This window comes from Zootoca vivipara, chromosome 1 (genome assembly GCF_965207765.1).
Source record: "Zootoca vivipara chromosome 1, rZooViv2.hap1.1, whole genome shotgun sequence".
Lineage (NCBI taxonomy): Eukaryota > Metazoa > Chordata > Lepidosauria > Squamata > Lacertidae > Zootoca > Zootoca vivipara.
Window position 1 is genome coordinate 26,944,208 of NC_142582.1, and position 19,098 is coordinate 26,963,305.

General features: G+C 41.5%; 1 protein-coding gene across 4 annotated transcripts in view; it reads left to right on the forward strand.

The window, feature by feature from the left end:
• COBLL1 (cordon-bleu WH2 repeat protein like 1) overlaps nucleotides 1–19,098 on the forward strand; it is an 85,520-nt gene that overhangs the window by 26,211 nt on the left and 40,211 nt on the right. Inside the window, exon 2 of one of the 4 annotated variants that reach the window (XM_088660977.1) lies at nucleotides 14,527–14,648. The exons of the other annotated variants lie outside the window; for them this stretch is intronic. The gene's annotated coding sequence lies outside the window, so the exon portion shown is untranslated. The remainder of the gene's footprint in view (nucleotides 1–14,526; nucleotides 14,649–19,098) is intronic. 4 annotated transcript variants of the gene reach the window in all.

Sequence of the window (19,098 nt, forward strand, 5' to 3'; positions counted from 1 at the left end):
GAAGTCATCCAGTTGTGCTGAAGCAGATGTGCAATGGCATTTCTTATCCCAGCGGCCATCCCTCCTCTGGTCACTGCTATGGGTACGCAACTTGACTGCTTGTCTCCAGGTACTGCTGTCATCTGCAAGGGATGCCTACATGGCAGAGTTGATGTTGCCAGCCTTCATGTCACGCTTGCAGCCATCTTGGTATCACAGAGTTGGTCTGCCAACTGGTTTGGTGCCTGAAGCCAGCTCCCCATACAGCTATTGATTACAAATTCAAGTACAGTACTGAATTGTTTATAAATCCCATATAGTAGTTGAAGCTGGGGAGAATGCTGTGTTCCTCTTTTGGTTTGAAAACAATTCCTAGAGTAGCACATAAAAGATTATTCCTTCACCCCTGTGTTTGCCTCTTTTCTGGGTGGTTTGTTTGTTTTGAGAATATTCCTAACAGTCTGGGAATATATAATACATTCTATTGTTTTCAGGTTCTGTGTCTACTCAGAGATATCTCTGGAGACTAATTTTCCTCTTTAGGAGATATGCAGATGTGTGTGGGCAACTGTATTTCAGAGGTACCAAGTAGTCATTCATTAATAGCATTCCAAATATTTCTTTTTGTTCTTTTTGTATTTATCTGATCTTGTGCAAATAAAAAGTATTTTATTTTAAAAGGAAGATGTTTCTGTTCTAGAAACAATAAACAGAGAGCAGATGTACAGCTAAGCTCCCAAGTTCCCATGATTGTTTGTGTGCTGCCTGCATGTGATGGAGATCAAAATTTGTGTACTGTCCAGTATTTCAGTTGGGCATGACGCAAGTAAAACTATGTGGTGGATATTTTATGGTCTCCGGGGGATGTGAGAACAAGTCTTTCAGGTTCTGTCTTCTATTATAATAAGAAAGCTTTTTTAATATTTGGGGACGGATGGGCACATAACCACATTGTTCATTAAAACAGCTTCGTAATATCCTAGATGTTATATTTGATAATTGTAGGCGTGAACAAGATGCTAAGTTAAACGCAAAATAAAATGTGGCTTTGCAGAGAATAGTATAATGTGAAGAGATTCTGTGGTGTGTGTATTCTGACTTCCTAATATCCTAGAAAAATATAGAAGCTATTATGTAGAAGACTTTGTGGGCTCTAAGAAGCAGCAATGAAGAGAAGCCTTGGACAGCTCTTGGACAACTGGTCAGCACTTCTGAACTATTCACTGAAGGTGAAAGCTGACTTTTGTGCCTCACCCTCATTTCATGCGTGTGAAGAATTCTTGGTTAATAGCCTTTAGAGAACGAGGATACGGGAAAGTTGGGGAACCAGGAGTGCCCCAGGTGTTGTGGCCACGTTTGAAAAATAAAAAACAATGTCATGTAAAGGTGCCATATGTAAGTTACCGTAGTTTCTGTGCTGCAAGTCCCTTTTTTACAAAAGAAGCACCACCCATGTTAGGCAGTTTGGCAAAATAGGACTGATCATCTTTAGGGAAGTTGTCAAATACAGTAATCTGTTAGCTTCTTCAACAGGCGAAGGGATATTCTCTCCTCCCCCCCTCTGTTCCCGTATTCCAATTCTGTGAAATAAATATTACGGCCAGTGCAGATTCTTTGCCCAGTTTGGAAGTGTATATGAGCAGCTGTCTGCACTCCGTGGGACGTATGATAGAAATACCATACATAAATAAAATGACATTATTTACCTCGTGGCCCTACCTTTTGAATTTCCCTCTGTGTTCTCTTACCTGAGTTTGGTAGGACACCCCTGGTTAATTTCAACTCACTCAGAATGGGTTTAGAAGCATATCCATATTAATTTTATCCTAGGGCGGTGATAGGAACACAGAACTCCATAATAGTTGAAGGAATTTTCAGGAAAATATGAGGGCACAGCAAGAGGATATGGCCACATGAATACACCTGGAATTTCAGTTTAGTGCATTTTTTATTTTTTATTTGGTAAGGTCAGTCCTTTTAAGTTTTTCGTCTGTTTTCCTGTGCTATGCTTACAGTATTTAAAAATACGTACGGTACATTTCGTAAGATTGTGTAGCCCCATTTCATTGAGTTACCCTGGAAAATAATATTTTCTTTAGCATATGTATAAATGGAATTAGATCTGATATAGCATCCCTGACGTTAGCTGGTTTTCCCCTTGACTTCACTTAGATTTGAATCAGGCCTTCAAAATCCTGGCACCAGTGATCAGGAGCTCCTGTTATTAATTTACCAGCTGATCATTGCCTCTTTAAGATGTTCTTTCCAAAAGACCTCAATTAGTAGCTGGCTGTGCAGTTTAGTCATAATGTAATCTTATAGGGTTGGTGTGTGTGTGTGTTTGGGTTGTTGTTGTTATTGTTTTTGCCCGAGCTTTTTATTTCAACAACCTTTTTACTGGAGAGACTGAAGTTTAGTTGTGAGTTGGCAAGGCAGTACAGTTAACACTGAGCTTTGGAATTTTTTGTTTGACAAAGTAGATTCTGCTTTTCAGAACGACTGCCCCCCTGGGGTAGGAAAAACTAGAAATAGTTTGCCTGACACATTTTAGCTCAATTACCTCATTTTTATGAAGCTTTAACAGTTTAAGTAATATGCTAAAGCAAGTATGCTCTGGGGTGTGTGTGTGTGTGTGTGTGTGTGTGTGTGTGTGTGTGTGTGGAGCAGTTGCATTCATCTATAATTTGGAAATATTTTGGCAAGGCAAAGTGCAAAGAGTACTGAAAAACAAAACAAAAAACCTCCAAACCTAAGTTAAAAGAATGCTGTTACATTTTCAGGTGACTCTTTAAAAGAGTTATGAGTATATTATAATGTGGGGATTTGGAATAACTCCATGAGGTTTATTTTACTACTACTATTTTTTTTTGCCTTTTTAAAAAAATACTCCTTTTCAAGTGAGTGTGGTGAATTGCATCTTTTTGTGAAGCCAGTGCAAAGGAACTATTGCTGTAATATTTGTGGTGTTACCCGTATTGTGGCCCATTTGAAAGCAAGTTTGGTGTACTGGTGTCTGGCTAGGACTGAGAAGACCCAGGTTCAAATGTGTGCTTAGCCACAAAGCTTGTTGGGTTCAAGTCAATTACTTTTACCTTAACCTACCTGACAGAGCTGTTCTGGGAATAAAATAGGGACAGGGGAGCATGTGCACTACCTTGAACTCTGCAATGAAAACAGGGACATCCTCCATAATAATAATGATAATATTGATACCCCAACCATCTGACTGGGGTGCCCTAGTCACTGGGCACCTACACACACACACTCTCTCTCTCTCTCTCCCCCTATACAGGGCTCCCTTCAGATGTCTTCTAAAGGTTATATAATTACTTATCTCCTTGGCTTGGGGGTCAGTTAACTTCTTACCCTCCAACATTTCTCTGATGAAAATAGGGATGTCCTAAGGAAAAGCAGGACATTCCGGGATCAAATTATAAACCTATAATTTATAATTCTATAAATCTGGGACTGGCTCTGAAAAATATAGGGGCAGTTGGAGGGTCTGATATAAGCGTGATAAACCTGCAGCTTAGAAAGAGGAAAGAAAGTTAAGGCCTGAGGTAGGCCAGGGACAGCCCTCTTAGGATTAGCTCCTGCGAAAGTGCAGGAGTTGCAAAGGTAAAGACAATTTCTCCACCTGTGGCTTTTCCGACCACAATGCGTCAGAGGAGGCAGAAACAACTCCTGGTGGGAGTTATCCTTCTTGAACCAACAGAGGTCAGACTTGACAACTCTGGTCACAGTTATACATGCCTAGGCATTATTATTTGCTTATGAATCACTTTCCACGTGAGCGAAACAGGGTATTATTATCCGTAACGCTTTCCTATGTGAGGCTGCCTTCGAAAAGTTTCCGGAGCAGTGCAAATGCAACCCACTAGGTGGCAGCATAGCTAGATGCTGGTTTGAATATATTTGTTTCCTTTTTTAAAAAAATCTATATTAAGTTTCTGTATAGTTTTATTTGGCCAGCAGGATGTCTTGTATGCAGGTTTAATTTTGTGGTGCTAGGTGGTCCGAGCCACCTTTGGGGCTATTTTAGCCAATTAAAATATTAACTAACATGGAGGGGGTGTGTGGAATCCCTAAAATTGTTCTAAAATCAAATTTAAACCAGTTGTTGATACATTTCTTTGAAAGCCTGATAAACTGAGGCGTTTCAGTCAGTTATTTGTGATCTCACATAAGCCCACTATATAAAGAGTCTAGTTCGTCCACTTTTTCATGGGTCCTTATGGAGGGATTATTTGGTTTAATAGTGAGCTCTTATGTTAAACAAGATATTTTGTGCCAGAATCTCAAGAAATAAACACTCCCAATTAGGTATAAGGCACTGAGTTAGTTTGCTGATATGTAATGTGTAGTCTGTGTCTCTGGATGAGGTTTGCTTTGTTGTTGTTCTGTTGAAATTTTAATAATAGTTGCTATAATAAGAATAATTTTTGATGATGACGTCTAGCTTGTGGTAGAAGAAGAGGAGTTTTGATTTGATATCCCGCTTTGTCACTACCTGAAGGAGTCTAAAGGTGGCTAACATTCTCCTTTCCCTTCCTCCCCCACAACAAACACTCTGTGAGGTGAGCGGGGCTGAGAGACTTCAGAGAAGTGTGACTAGCCCAAGGTCACCCAGCAGCTGCATGTGGAGGAGCGGAGACGCGAACCCGGTTCCCCAGATTACGAATCCACCGCTCTTAACCACTACACCCCACTGGCTCTCACCATATACACCAAAACTGAGGAGACTGAAGGTCCAACACCTCATTTAGTCTTGAAGCTAAGCCACTCCTCCACCTAACCTAGCTCACAGGGACGTTGTGAGGAGCAAATGAGGTTGGAAGTGGGAACCATGCATGCAGCTTGCAGGGTGAGGGAGAAGTAGGATAGAAATGTCTGCTAGAAATACTAATTGATGGACTTTCTACACATCAGAAATATATGGATTAGGGACAGAGACAGAATTGGCAAAAACCTTGTTTGCTGATGTGTGTGAATATGCTCGCAACCGAATACAAAGTCATAACGGAGTATCTTTCGGGCTTGTGGTGAAAATTCTTGAGGCATCTAAAGGTGATCTTTGGTCCGTAGCAGTGACTACAAGAATCTGGGCCACGAGACACCCGGGAGCAAGGAACCAGCATTCACCAGCGCTTGCCCTTCTCCTATGTTTAATTTGTCTCTTTGCCATGCCACTAGGAGGCCAAACGAGGTGAAAGAAGCAAGACGGTGCCTTACCCATACCTGAGGCAGTTTAATGAGGCAAAGAAAAGGTGTTTGTCCATAATACCTTTTGGTTGCTGAATATAATAATCTCAGGGGATTGCTCCGAACTTCCAAAAACCAGGCATTTGTGTAATGAAGAACATTAGGCGACGTCTAAGATTACCAAGCTGTCAACTATACTAACTCTTCCTGTAATGGGCGGCAATTCTTAAAACAATTTTGCTGAGGTTTTGCTGAGTTCTGGGGTTTCTAAGTTGGTATGGCCTCCGTTGTAATGTTAGTATTTTGAAAAATACTGTATGAGCACTCCAGCGAAGTCAGGCTGTCAGTTAATGTGGGTCTCTAGCAATATCAGCCAATCAAACACCGACCTGTCAATTCTTGTCCCTCCCTCCCTATGTGCACAGCTACTGCTGCTGCTCTCCTCCAACTGGGAAACAAAACACCACAGTTAGATGCCTGAGGTTGCTTGCCTTCTATCCCAGGCACCTGTCTGTGGGGTGCTTTGTTTCTCAGCCGAAGGAGATGGATGGTGGACAGGCAAGCTGCCAAGGCAAGAGAAGAATTAGGAAGATTTTTGGGAGTCTGTATACCAACTTGCCACCTGTCCTTTCTATGTTTAAACTCTTCCATTTCTTTCTGGTCATCCGTGCTGTCACGCTGGGGGTCCAGAAACAAATCTTTTGCAGTGCTTTCCCATTTTTTTTCCTTTGAAAGTTTTATTTTACACTTGCACTTCTGCATTTCACAATATCCTGCTTGGAGCCAACTCTTTTCTGCTAAAGCTCTGGTACCTTTTCAAAGGACTATGTCAGATCACACAGAGAACACCTCTCCCACATAGGAAATGCACAGTGTACCATGTGGTAGTTAAGGATGTTATTTCCCCCCTCCATAAAAATTCTAGCACCTTGGGCTGAGTGCCTTTTGAGCATGTACTGTTGGCTCTGTTTTGTGGCACTAATACACTAGTGTGTACTGTACTGTACACTAGCGGGAGCTGAGTAGCCCTCCTGGAGTATTCCTGGTAAGCTGTCTTTTGGTTACCAAGAGTTAGTGATGATACCTTATGTATCCTTCCTTACGATGCATACTGAGCTGAGATCTGGAAACTTGCATGAGTGAAATTTCCTTCCACAATCAGAGCTCAAATAAATAGAGATTTCCTTCAATTCCAAATTGTCCAAGTGACATCCAATTCAATAAACTCCAAGCTTTCTGCTGAATTTTAGAGAAGTAACAAATGTGGATTAGTATACACACAGGTCCCGCTTTTACCAGGAAATTGTTCATTAGGCGAGCATTCCTATAACACGCTGCAGATTTCTGTGATTTCCTACAGGAATATTTCTGATCTCCAGTTGCACCATGGTTTCTTCCTAAAATGGCTGGAGCCAACCAGCAAAAGAGAAATGAAAAAAAAAACCTGATTTGTCTAATCTCTCTCCATGGTTTCTTCCTGAAAGTGACCGCTGTTGACCAGCAAACCACAAAAGTAAGGAAGTGGGCAATCTCTGGCTGTTAGGGTATCGGAATCAGCCATGTAGTGAGGTTTGGTCATAATTCTTTGGATAACTGAATTTGTGGATAACAAGTGTCTTATTATGAAAACGTTTTATATCAGTCATTCAATAACTGCAGCCACTGGCATTGGCTCAACCCCATTGGCTCAACACCTTGATCTTGCTGTGGGTGCGGGTTTCAAAATGAATGTTGCCCGCTTTTACCAGGAAATTGTTCGTTAGGCGAGCATTCCTATAACACGCTGCAGATTTCTGTGATTTCCTACAGGAATATTTCTGATCTCCAGTTGCACCATGGTTTCTTCCTAAAATGGCTGGAGCCAACCAGCAAAAGAGAAATGAAAAAAAACCTGATTTGTCTAATCTCTCTCCATGGTTCCTTCCTGAAAGTGACCGCTGTTGACCAGCAAACCACAAAAGTAAGGAAGTGGGCAATCTCTGGCTGTTAGGGTATCGGAATCAGCCATGTAGTGAGGTTTGGTCATAATTCTTTGGATAACTGAATTTGTGGATAACAAGTGTCTTATTATGAAAACGTTTTATATCAGTCATTCAATAACTGCAGCCACTGGCATTGGCTCAACCCCATTGGCTCAACACCTTGATCTTGCTGTGGGTGCGGGTTTCAAAATGAATGTTGCCCATTATTCTGGTTTTGATCTTCTGTTGCCTTTGAGAGTAAGGCAGCAGGCAATGGAGGCTGGTTGATTAGGACAAATGGGGCACTGCCACCTCAACCTTGGTCTGCCGTCTGCCAGCCAGCCCTTACATGTCTGCCTTCTTGTTTACATCCAGTCCCAGGGCTGATACTGGCTGTGAGCTTCCTCCTTCTTAGTCTCACTGTTGCCCTTAGTAGAGAGAGAAGGATGGGGACAGAACAAAAAGGAGTCAGCTCTGCTTTGTCAGTGACTCTGGCGCCACCTGCTGTTAGCTTCCCTGCCTTCTGCCCCACCAGTTCCAATGGGACCAGATGGCAGGTGATCTTTCTCCTAATGTGTTGTCCGTTGATGGGCTTTTGGTTGACCTTGCTGAGCTTGCTCTGCTCTCTCCTTTCTGTGCTTAATTACTCTGCTTGGACTGGCTTTCTACCTTCTTTCCCTACTCAAATAAAAATTCCTGTGCCAAGAATATACATTCATTCCTCCTCCTAAGCATGTCTCTCGCTATCCTTGCCTGTTTGCTGCTTTACATCTACTTTTAAAGCCAACACTTAAGGGCCTCCATTCTTCCACCCTTGACTTTTTCTTGCCCTCGTTTCCTGCCTTGTGCTCTCTGCGCAGGCTCATATGCTTGCAGTTGCCTTGGTCCTCTACTCTCACTCTTGATTTCCAGTATTTTGTTCTGTGAGCTTGGAACAGCATCCATCTCCTTGTCCAGCAAGCCAACTCCCTACACAGGCTTCCAGCTATGTAGAGGACTGGTTCAAGCGTTAACCCTGGTTGAGATGCTGAACACTTTTAGGGGTGGTATTCCTGTTTGCAAATCATACCCATCTTCTGAGGTGGCAAATTTTCCCCCTCCTAATGAGTGAGATTATCTCATGGGAGAACTTTTTAATAAACAGCTCCCCGAGAGGGAAATATCTGAGATGGTTCCGAGTTAAGTTTGAAACAAAAGGTGGTGACGTTTAACAATGCTGCAAATACAGCGGTGCCTCGACTTATGAATTTAATATGTTCCGAAGGCACCTTCGTAGGTCGAAAAATTCGTAAGTCGAAAAAGCGTCATTGGAAACATGATTTCCTATAGGAATGCATTGGAAACGGAAAAATTCGTAAGTAAAAAAAACCCTATCTAAAACCGCCACGGTTTCCGTTCGGATGTCGAGAAATTCATAAGTGTGCGGCCATTTGCCCCATCCGTAAGTTGAAAAATTCGGTTGTTAAGTCGTTTGTAAGTCGAGGTACCACTGTACTTGAAATTGCTTTATGATTCCAGGCCTTTATTCCATTTCACCTTTCTAATGCGTACCCCCTCCTGTTCGTTCTTTTAATAGAGGTACCCAGAATTGAAATTGAGAACATCTGCATCCACATGCATAAGTTCTGTCCCCTCCGCAGTTTACTCACCTGAGTAAAGGGATGATTGAATGCCTTTGTTTCCCAAAGCCTTTCCTGGGCTGCTATCTCTTTGGTATTTTGTGCCTCCTGCCTGCTCAATACACCTTTGTTCACGGTGCTTCTTTTTGTATCCAGCGCCTGTTGGTTCCAAGAAAAATCTCCAACAGTAGAAGCAGTTGATTGAACGCTCAGATTCCTTCAGCACAGGGATACATGGGCTTCTTCGATGTTATTGTCAAGGTATTTAGATGCATACTTAATCTCATGTAAGTACCAGTAGAGGTTTCCATAGCAGGGAGTAGATCTTTCCATTACTAGCAGTTCCCAATGTTTTAAACTTTCAGTTGCAACCCATCAGGTTGCTCTGATTTGTTTTATTCTGTATGAGCTACCAGAAAATATTTAGGCTGCTTAATGCAGTTTCTGGAATTAGCTGAAGCAGACATGTCAGGATTACTGACGATCCAAATCTGTAAATGTGCTATCTAGGTTGTTTTGGTCCAGCAGTGGGATTATAAATAGGAAGGATTAATGATGTAATTAGCTGAAGAGCGATGGATGCGGCGAGATGGTCAGTTCGTCTATATGTGTGCTTTAGGGATTTCTATTGTGGTGGTGGTGAAGAATCAACATGTGTCGAGTTTGGGGTAAGCTGATCATTCAATGCATTTTGATAATTATATTTAACTTGTAAAAAAAAAAGGAAAAAAGATGCGGCGAGATGGTCAGTTCGTCTATATGTGTGCTTTAGGGATTTCTATTGTGGTGGTGGTGAAGAATCAACATGTGTCGAGTTTGGGGTAAGCTGATCATTCAATGCATTTTGATAATTATATTTAACTTGTAAAAAAAAGGAAAAAAGAGGCATTCACATTAAGATTGGGTACACTAAAATTCCAGTGTTTTAAAGCTAGTGTTGATAATGCAGACCTATTTATGTGAGTATACTGTATATCCTAGTAGCTGGAGAGGTCTGGTATCACAGGTTATGAAGTTTATATAGTCAGTATCAATAGTTGTCAGTGTCTCTGTTTAATCTATTCTTTGTTATGGTTTAATGCTACCTTGTAACCATACTTGAGGTGAGTTTATGTTTACATGACAAAAGAAACTTGATATTCAAAGTGTTGGCTGGTTTTTGTATTATTTATTTTGCAACCTTTGAAGCTCTGCTTTAAAAACACAAAACCTCAGTCATTCTTTATTGGTTGTGGATGTTTTAAATATCATATTGCAGACATCTCAGCCGTGGGCTGCAGTCCATGATTCATCCGTGGGATTTAGAGGTTCATAACTGCCTGCCTGGATTATAGCCGTGAACTACAAATAAATTTCTTCTAATATTCCCCAATGCTGAAGTCTGATTTGCTCGTTTTATATTTGGATTGATTTAACTTGCTGAATCTGCTTTTTAAAATGCTACTGGTTGCTTCTGTGTGATATTTCTTAGTTTTTCAATAGTACAGATTGAGCTTTATGTATCTCTTACACTTTTAAAGGAACATTGAGAACAGCTGGAAAACTGGCGGAATAACTGCATCTCTGCTTACTTAAAAATAAGTTCCTCTTAAATCAGTGGTACTTGCTCTTAGGCATCTATCTGTGTGTAGGATTGCAGACTTATTTAAAGTGCTTCCACACTAGGTGTTTAGAACTGCGACTCTATGTTCACTCTTTTTTCATGGAGTACCCAGACAACACCAGCTTCATTGTCGTTCTGTATTTTCCCTGTAGTTATTTTGTCTTTCCTTAGACTACAGAAACGCACCTCACTTTCCAGAACAGAAGAATAGTGCATCTTTACAGGTTTAGGTGCCTTTAGTGCTAATCTTTTGGCATTTTAAAAGGATGGGGTTTTGACATGGTCAGTGACACAATGACTTAGCACACATTCATTATAACCTTTTGCAGGTGATGTCGTTTTATGACCCCGTTTTTGGTTACTAGAACACTTTGCTGGCTATTTTAATGAAAGATCTGCAGTGCTATGCCACCATAATGCTATGATATTATTATTATTTAATTTATTCATTTTTTTTTAAAAAAATCATTTCTGGTTGCTCCCGTTTGAGCAGTGACCAGAAAGTTTCTAAATTCATTTTCAAAAGTATTGTATGATAATGTTGTGGTAGCATTATGCTGTGGTATGCCTTGTTTTCATTAAAAATACAGTTAACACAATAGCAATATAATGCATTTTTTTTTCTTATTATGCTATCATATTCCTGTAATAAAAAGCACAGTAATCCCGATTGCGTGAAAAGTCAGTTGTAATTCTGCTTGCAGTGGATGAACAAGTTTTGGGTAGCACTAGGATCCCCCCCATTGGGAAGCAAATTTAGTCCAGGGATTTTAGTTCTATATTCAGTCAAGCCATAATGAATAAATAGTGAACGCGGCTGGTGGCTAAATTAGTTAAATTTTAATGAATTCATTATACAGTTGTACCTCACTTTTCGAAAGTAATCTGTTCTGGAAGACTGTTTGAGTTCCAAAATACTCAAAAATGGAAAACTCAGTACAGAAGCCTCAAAATGTAAAACTCAATATGGAATCTGCGTTTCATGTTTGACTTCCAAGGCGCATTCAAAAACCGAAGCATTTACTTCTGGCTTTACGGCATTTGAAAACCGAAATGTTCGTCAATGGAAATGTTCGAAAACCGAGGTACCACTGTATTCTAAAAAACATTTAAGCAAATCATATAAATGAATGCTGGGCTAAACTTTACTGAGTGTTTCCCCCCTGTCTAAATATAGATGTTCAGTCTTCAAATGCTATGATTTTTAAAGCACACTGATGTCATAATTTATCAAGAATCTCAACATATCTGAAAATGACTTTGCCAGAGAAACACCCAAGTTGCTTTTTTAACAAAGACCGATTCTTAAAATAACTTGGGTGTAGAGTTCTGTACAATTAGACTACTTTTGTATCAGGCGTGTGTCTTTGTTTCAGAGTCAATACATTCCCCATGGGTAGGTCTTACTAAGTCTGTATGTTTCAAGCCTCTCCCTTCTTTTGATGAAAAGGGGTGGGAGGGGGGAGACAAAAATATGATAAATTGAAGCTGCTAATTTTGTACTACATCCCCAAACTTCAATATTACTTTTTTTCCTCAATAAATTTACATATTGCAATGCTGAAACTTTGAATATAACTTTCTGTTGGATTATTTGTGTTCGTTTCAAGAAGACATGTTAAAAAGATGACAAGCCGGTTGTTTCTTCCTTTACTGCTTATATTGGCTGTTGCTCATACCACAATGATGACAGAGTTCGTTACTTAAGAACAAGGATGATTGAGGCTCAGTAAAGGTGCCGTCTCAGCAGCTGGCGGTGAGTCACAGCAGACTTGGGCTGGTTGACAGGAAAGGAAAGACTAGCCAGGCTAAGTAGCCAGGCTAGAAGCAGTGGCCTAAGTTTGAGTCCGGGGCAAGGCAGTAAAAGAATTGGAGTTGTCCCAATGGGTTGGCATACCCACCCACCAAGCTTTGATAGGCAAGGCAAGCTTACTCACGAGACACCTGTGCTTTGTGAGAAAGTTGGGCATGCAGATGCACACTGTATCACGCAAAGGGTGGATCTTTCCCCAATGAGTGCAGCACCAAATGCCCGGTGACCAGGTCTGACTCCATCCCTTTGCCCCCAGCAGTTGGTTGATGCTCTCCCCGGATTCCATTGATTCTCCTCTCTCCCTGGAAGAGAACAGTGGAGGTGAGAGTTCTGCTTCCCCTTCTAGAACAGCCATATCCTGGGAGAAGAAAGTACCTGTCTCCTCCTGCCTCTGTTCCTTGTTCCTTACAGAGAGCCCCACCCTCCCATTCCCCCCCGCCTCATCCATCTCCACCTGTCATTCCACACCTAAACCCGGTGATGCCTCGAGATACATGACACTCCTTGATGTTTGACTGAAGCATTAGTCACTGGAGGACTTGTGCAGTTTTGTGTCTGCCTTTCTGTCTATTGAGTTGCACCAAGTTAGAGAGCTGAAAGTCCAATAGTGTTTTTGGAGCTCTCCTTATCCTTGATGTGCAGAGGATCGGTGACAGGAGACAGCGGACTCTGTGACTCGATCTCCTGGTTAATGGTCTATGCCTGAAACACTGGGTGCGCTGTGATCTGCGCATCCTGCTCCACATCATCGGAGATGTTTTGTGTATGTGATATGATGGGAGGTGCAATACGGAATCTCCTTTCAACTCATGCATTGCCCATGGCTGGATCTGCTACTCAGGTGTCCAACCTGCTGCTCTTCTTAAGTTGCTGGACTCTCAACAAGCATCAGCCCCAAGCATCAGCATGGCCAGTGGTCAGAGATGATGAGAGTTGCAGCTCGACATTTAGAGGGGAATAGGTTGTTTAGTCAGGATCTAGTATATTCTTTCATAATCTTTGGCAATGGAAATTCCAAAGAACTTTCCTCAATCAAATAAATTGCTGCACACTACAAAGTGACAAAAAATTCCAAATGGATTTTTTTACTGATGGCAGCAGAGAAATAGTGTGTGGGCTCAGTATTTCCTTCCTCTTTCTATCTTATAGCACTGTGTAGTACAATGCAGGAACATTTTTGGGGACCAGAAAAGGAGACGGTGTCCCCTTTCTCTGCTGAAACTCCCCCCGCTCCACAAGCCCTAAATGGGGTTATAAAACTTTCATTTCCTGGTAGACTGAGTCCTGAGCAGAAATATTTCGGTTTGGGGTTAGGATGCAGTAATATTTTATTGGGGATTCCCACTTCCTATCATTGTAATTTTGAACTTCAAATCTGTCTTAGCCTTGTATTTTATTGTGGGTTTCAACTGATAATGTTATATTTTTGGTGTATCTTCTGCATATCACCTTGAATGCTAGGTTGACTTAGCAATTAATAATTGATAGGAATAAACAATCGCTCCACTTCATATTCCTCATCTGTAAAATGTTCTGCATCATTTGTGGATATGTTCTCCCCGCCCCCTTTTGTGTTTTAGATGGCTTATTAAAACGTTGTTTGTTTTATTTATGCTTAACTTTACTTCAAAAGTTCTCATATTGGTGTACTAAAGTGTGAATTAACTATTCACATAACAATAAACACAACTTTTAAACAGACAAATAAACACACTGAAATGCAACACAATCTCCAGAACTAAAAAGAAAACCCCAAACAGAATAAGGCACAGTTCCAAAATCACCTAAGATATTTCCATTTTGATTGAAAATGAATGAGACTCAGGATAATAAACCAACCCTTTTGATAGCAGCTCGCCATTAAATGTCTTCAGATGCAGCACACACCATTTAATCTATCATCTACCTTGGCTGGAGACTGAGTTAAGAAACAGGTGAGTCTCTGCTCTGATGGGGATAGGCTTTCCAACAACCTTGCATAGCTTTCAGCTGCTTCAAAGGTGCTGGCTTGTCAAATTGAAGGAACTTTCCCCCTCTTTTTTCCTTCCTCTTTTTCTACAGGAATTTTAGAAGCAAGTGGGTGTGGTTTATTCGTGCCTCCTTAGAGGCAGGGAATAAATGCTGGCAACTTCCACGCACACTTTCTGTTATTGGGGAAGCATTCTTTCTCTTCTCCAGAAAGGAAGAGAAAACAGAATTTGGGAGGAGATTGTGTCCCTTTCTGAGGGGTTTTCCACAGGTGTAGCTGTAAACACGGGGAGAAGAACTGGGATAAGAGCTACCGGCAACTTAGGAAGCGGCTTGTAATGTTCTGTTTAAAGAGGACTTTGAACTGTGTTTTCCCTCCAGCCCCTTCCATGTACTAAGAGGAGAGTAAAGGTGCTCTTTGTATTCCATGCTTGGAGCTGACTTTAGAGCCATACACCAGAACGGCTGCTGGTGAGGCACCTACTGTTGGAAAAATACCTGAGGTAAGTCTAGTTATGTGGCTTACCTGCGGCATGCAGCTAGAGACATTAAGAGGGGTCTGAGGGTGGGGGTATTTGTGTGTGTGGGGGACTTTTTACCATTGGCTGCTTAGTGCAGTTTCTGTATTTCCAAACTTTAAAATTCTTACAAGTAGAAGAGTAAATATGTAAGGGTTTGGAAGATAGATCGACATTTTCTGCCTTTGAGACCTGTAACAGCAGAAAAATACTGTGCAAATTTTGCATAGGTTTGTGGCATTAAGATTGCTGTCCTGCACATACCGTACGTCCCTAGAAGTAACTCCCGCGGAGTATAGTGAGACTTAGATTTTGAATGAAAAATGCATAGGAATAGCCTGTAAGTGCATTCTTTTGAGCTTCTTCAACCTGAATACTGATTTTGCTTGTGACCTTTGCTGGATTCACATGTGTGTTTTTTTAAAATGTATGCATAAAAATCCATTAGCAAAAGCTTTCAGGTAGCATACTGGAATTTCTTAAGTCAGTCTCAGCAGTTTAATATTTGCTTATTTTCAGAGATATTACAGTGGTTCTTCCTTTATTATTGAACCTGTTGAAATCAATGCAGAACAATCAATAGCTAATATTGGCTAAAAACTATTATCTGACCCAATTTATAGTAGCAATATAGTAGCAAGAAAATGGTGTATCTATCTATCTATCATCTATCTATCTATCTATCTATCTATCTATCTATCTATCTATCTATCTATCTATCTATCTCTATCTTTGCCTTCCTTACTAGTAACATCATAGTATTATAGAGTCCATAGAACATAAGTGGGGTAAAAATAACTTTCTGCTACATTTCAGAAATTATTATTAGGCAACATGCTTTTTTATATGAGGGCAAGCCGAAGGTTGATTGGAATCTTCCAGTGGAATTTAGTCGTTTGGGTAGGGATTTTTGACTCTCAGCTGTTTTAGTAACAACAAAATGTGACCCTCCCCTTATTATTCCATACAAAATAATCGAGGTTGCTGAGAGGACTAAAGGCTTTTTTGCTGGGATGGTTGAGAATGAAGAGAAAGGACCTTAGGGTGTATGAGTGCTGAAAATTCCTACTGAGCATGTTCTCAGAGGCACCCTGTTAATAGCTGGCTTCCCGAGGCACGATTTGACCCCCGACTCTGATTGTTAGACCTCTTGGCACCCAATAATATTTCATTTATAAGCCAGCAATTCGCAAAGTATTTCTAGAAAAGATGTAGCAGAACTGTTGGTGGGGCTTTACTGGACGAGAATACTTGCACTTTACAACATATTTACTTATCTTTGGAATTATAGCCTTGTTGAGGGTTATAGGCAATGAGGGCTTTCTTTTTCTTTTCACATGAAGGAGCATTTACTCATGCGAGACCATGACTAAAATGGTGCTGTCCAGACACAGCTTTACCACTTCAGTGAGAACAAGATAGCTTGGTTGGTAGAGCATGAGGGTTGTGGGTTCCAGCCCCACGTTGGGCAAAAGATTCCTGCATTACCGGGGGTTGGACTAGACAACCCTTGTGATTCCTTCCAGTTCTACGATTCTACTTTCTAGAAGTTGGAAGTAGAGAGCGTATCAGATTTTCTCCAAAAGGGGTGTCCTTTTCCCCATTCTTAGTGGAGGCATTACACACATACACCCCAAAACACTCACATTTGCCAAAGGTGCATGGGATGTTAGTTACCCAAGAGTCACATGAGACAGCCTTGTAGTCTGGATGTGTTACCTGTCAGAGAATTGCCATCCTGCAAGGAACCTGTCTTCTGTGCATCAGGCCGGCAAGGATGCCAGGAGACTGGTAGATGTCTTGTTTGGGAGAGTGGATCGCTTCAGGTGGAGAAGCTTAGCATTCCCCTTTCTCCATTGTCTGGTTTGTAGCCACGTAGTAAGCAAAAGTTGTGCACATCTTGGGCAAACCAGCTCTTTCTTGCAAGCTGCTGGCCTGCTAGTGACAGGGCTGTTGGAGCAAAGGCAGTGTTGCTAGCATTCTTTCTAACATGTTGAGCAATAGTTTCAACACAGAGATGGGCACTGCATTGCGTTGCATTCCTAGTGGTGTCAGCAAACCGAAGATAATCCCGAATAACTCTTAAAGTAATATAATAATGATGATGAATTGCAGCAGCAGGTGGTTGCAAAACATGTGAAATTAAACACACACACACACACACACACACACACACACACACACACAGCCAGGAGAGCAAACACCCCTCCCAACACTCCATGCCTTGATTCCTACATTTAACTCCTTTTTTGTTTGTTTGTTTATCGTAAGCACTAGTTTGCCATCACATAGAGTTCTCTCTCTGTCTCCTCTCCCCACTCCCTCCCAGTTACTGTAACAAAAGTCCAAAACACTGTCCCTCTTAGCCAAATGACAAGGGGCAATGGGTGGAGAAGCAAAAAGAATGTTTATTTCAAAGCTGCAGCTGTTAGTCTCGGTTTGGATATATCCAAAACAACCAGTGGCTTATGCCTGCAATCCAGCTACTCTTGGAGGCTGAGGCTGGCAGATCGCTTGAGCTCAGGTGTTCAGGGCTTCTGAGAGCTCTGCTGATCGGGTGTCCGCACTAAGTTCAGCATCACCTCAACATGTACAGCCTCACATTTTAAACTCACTTAATTTATGGTTTTTCACTTCCCAACTTCGGCCAGTCAACAGGAATCAGCAGGACCTATCTCACACGACTTTTGTGAAGATATAGGAGGTATAAAATAGCTGCAAAACGGGGCTTAGTTCTTGTATTTTAGGCATCTTGTTCTGCTTCCTTTCACCAAAGCAATGTATCTTCGTAAAGGGACATGTTTTGTTCGTCTCCCCATCCTCCACCGGAAAAATTTAAAAGCCAAAAATTTTAAAGTCACATTTTGCACACAATCACTCAGAACACATTAAAAGGTATTTGCTGTGGTGTGCGTAATTTCAGGTTCTGCTCATGCAAATGAATCCAAATGGCATGTTTGCAAACAGTGGGGAGCAACTTCAGACACACACACACACACACACACTTAACCAACTGTTCTAAGCAAAGCCATTCCCTCTGCCAGTCTTCTGTCAGTTTTGTAAATGTGACGGTTATATGTTACAGCAGTGGTCTGGAAGCTGGTTTTCCATGGCTTTACTGTCCTGCTGCAAAGTTTTAAAGGCACAGCCCCATGTAGGCCAGGCAAATCATTATGGCCCTTCCTGTACAATAGTTTCCCCTCCAGATGGTTCTGTTTCCTTGGCCCTTAAACATTACACCAGTACCATGGGATAAAGCCACAAAAAGTGTTTACTCTGCCACTGCTGTAATGTATAAACTGAGCAGCAAAGCCACCACAGATGCATTGGCATTTATGGGTACATGCGTAACCAAATTGGACGTGGTTGGTGCTGTGGTCTAAACCATTGAGATTCTTGGGCTTGCCGATCGGAAGGTCGGCAGTTCGAATCCACGCAACGGGGTGAGCTTGCGTCGCTCTGTCCCAGCTTCTGCCAACCTGGCAGTTTGAAAGCATACCAGTGCAAGTAGATAAATAGGTACCTCTGTGATGGGAAGGTAAATGCCGTTTGCATGCACTCTGGAACTTGTCACAGTCCTCTGTGCACCAGAAGCGGTTTAGTCATGCTGGCCACATGACCTGAAAAGCTGTCAGTGGACAAACGCTGGCTCCCTCGGCCTGAAAAGCAAGATGAGCACCACACCCCATAGTCGCCTTTGACTGGACTTAACCATCCAGGGGTCTTTTACCTTTTACCTTACATGTGGAACCAGTGGTAATCCTGAAACCACTTTTCCTGCTACCTCTGCTCAACGCACTGGCCCATTTCCCTTGCTTGGATTTCCATTTATTGTGTTAAAACAGGTAGGATAGGTAGAGATGAAGAAGGTAATCAAGTTCTGGTTGAAATCTGTAGCCATCAAATTGCAACACAGATTCCTAGTTCACCTTTGTTATCTTCCTCAGGTGAGAAGGAACACAATGAATCACATCTCTAAAAGGCCACATGGCTGAAAAGACATGGGTGTAAATTCAAGAGAAAACCTGTGTTTGTAAAAATCATGCCACAGTACTTTCATTGGCTGTGCTCTACATTCCTTTGGCTGGGCAATATGTTAATCAGTGATTAGTCACATGATTTTGGCTTTGACTGCCAAAAAACAAAACAAAAAATGCAACAATGTGCACACACAATCCCTTATTCATTACTAGCAGAGATATCTTCTCAACATTTGGTTGCTCTTCTGATTTTGCCACTGAGACCATTACTGCTCTCCTGCTTTTTCTGATCCTAACAAAGCGCATCATTTATCATCATTTAAGAGACATGCCTGTCTGGCTAGGTGTAGATATGATGTTACCCCAAACACACACTAACCTCACCAAGAAAATGAAGAGAACAGTGCAATTGCTACATAAAGAGAAACACATATAATTAACAGGTTTGAAATCCA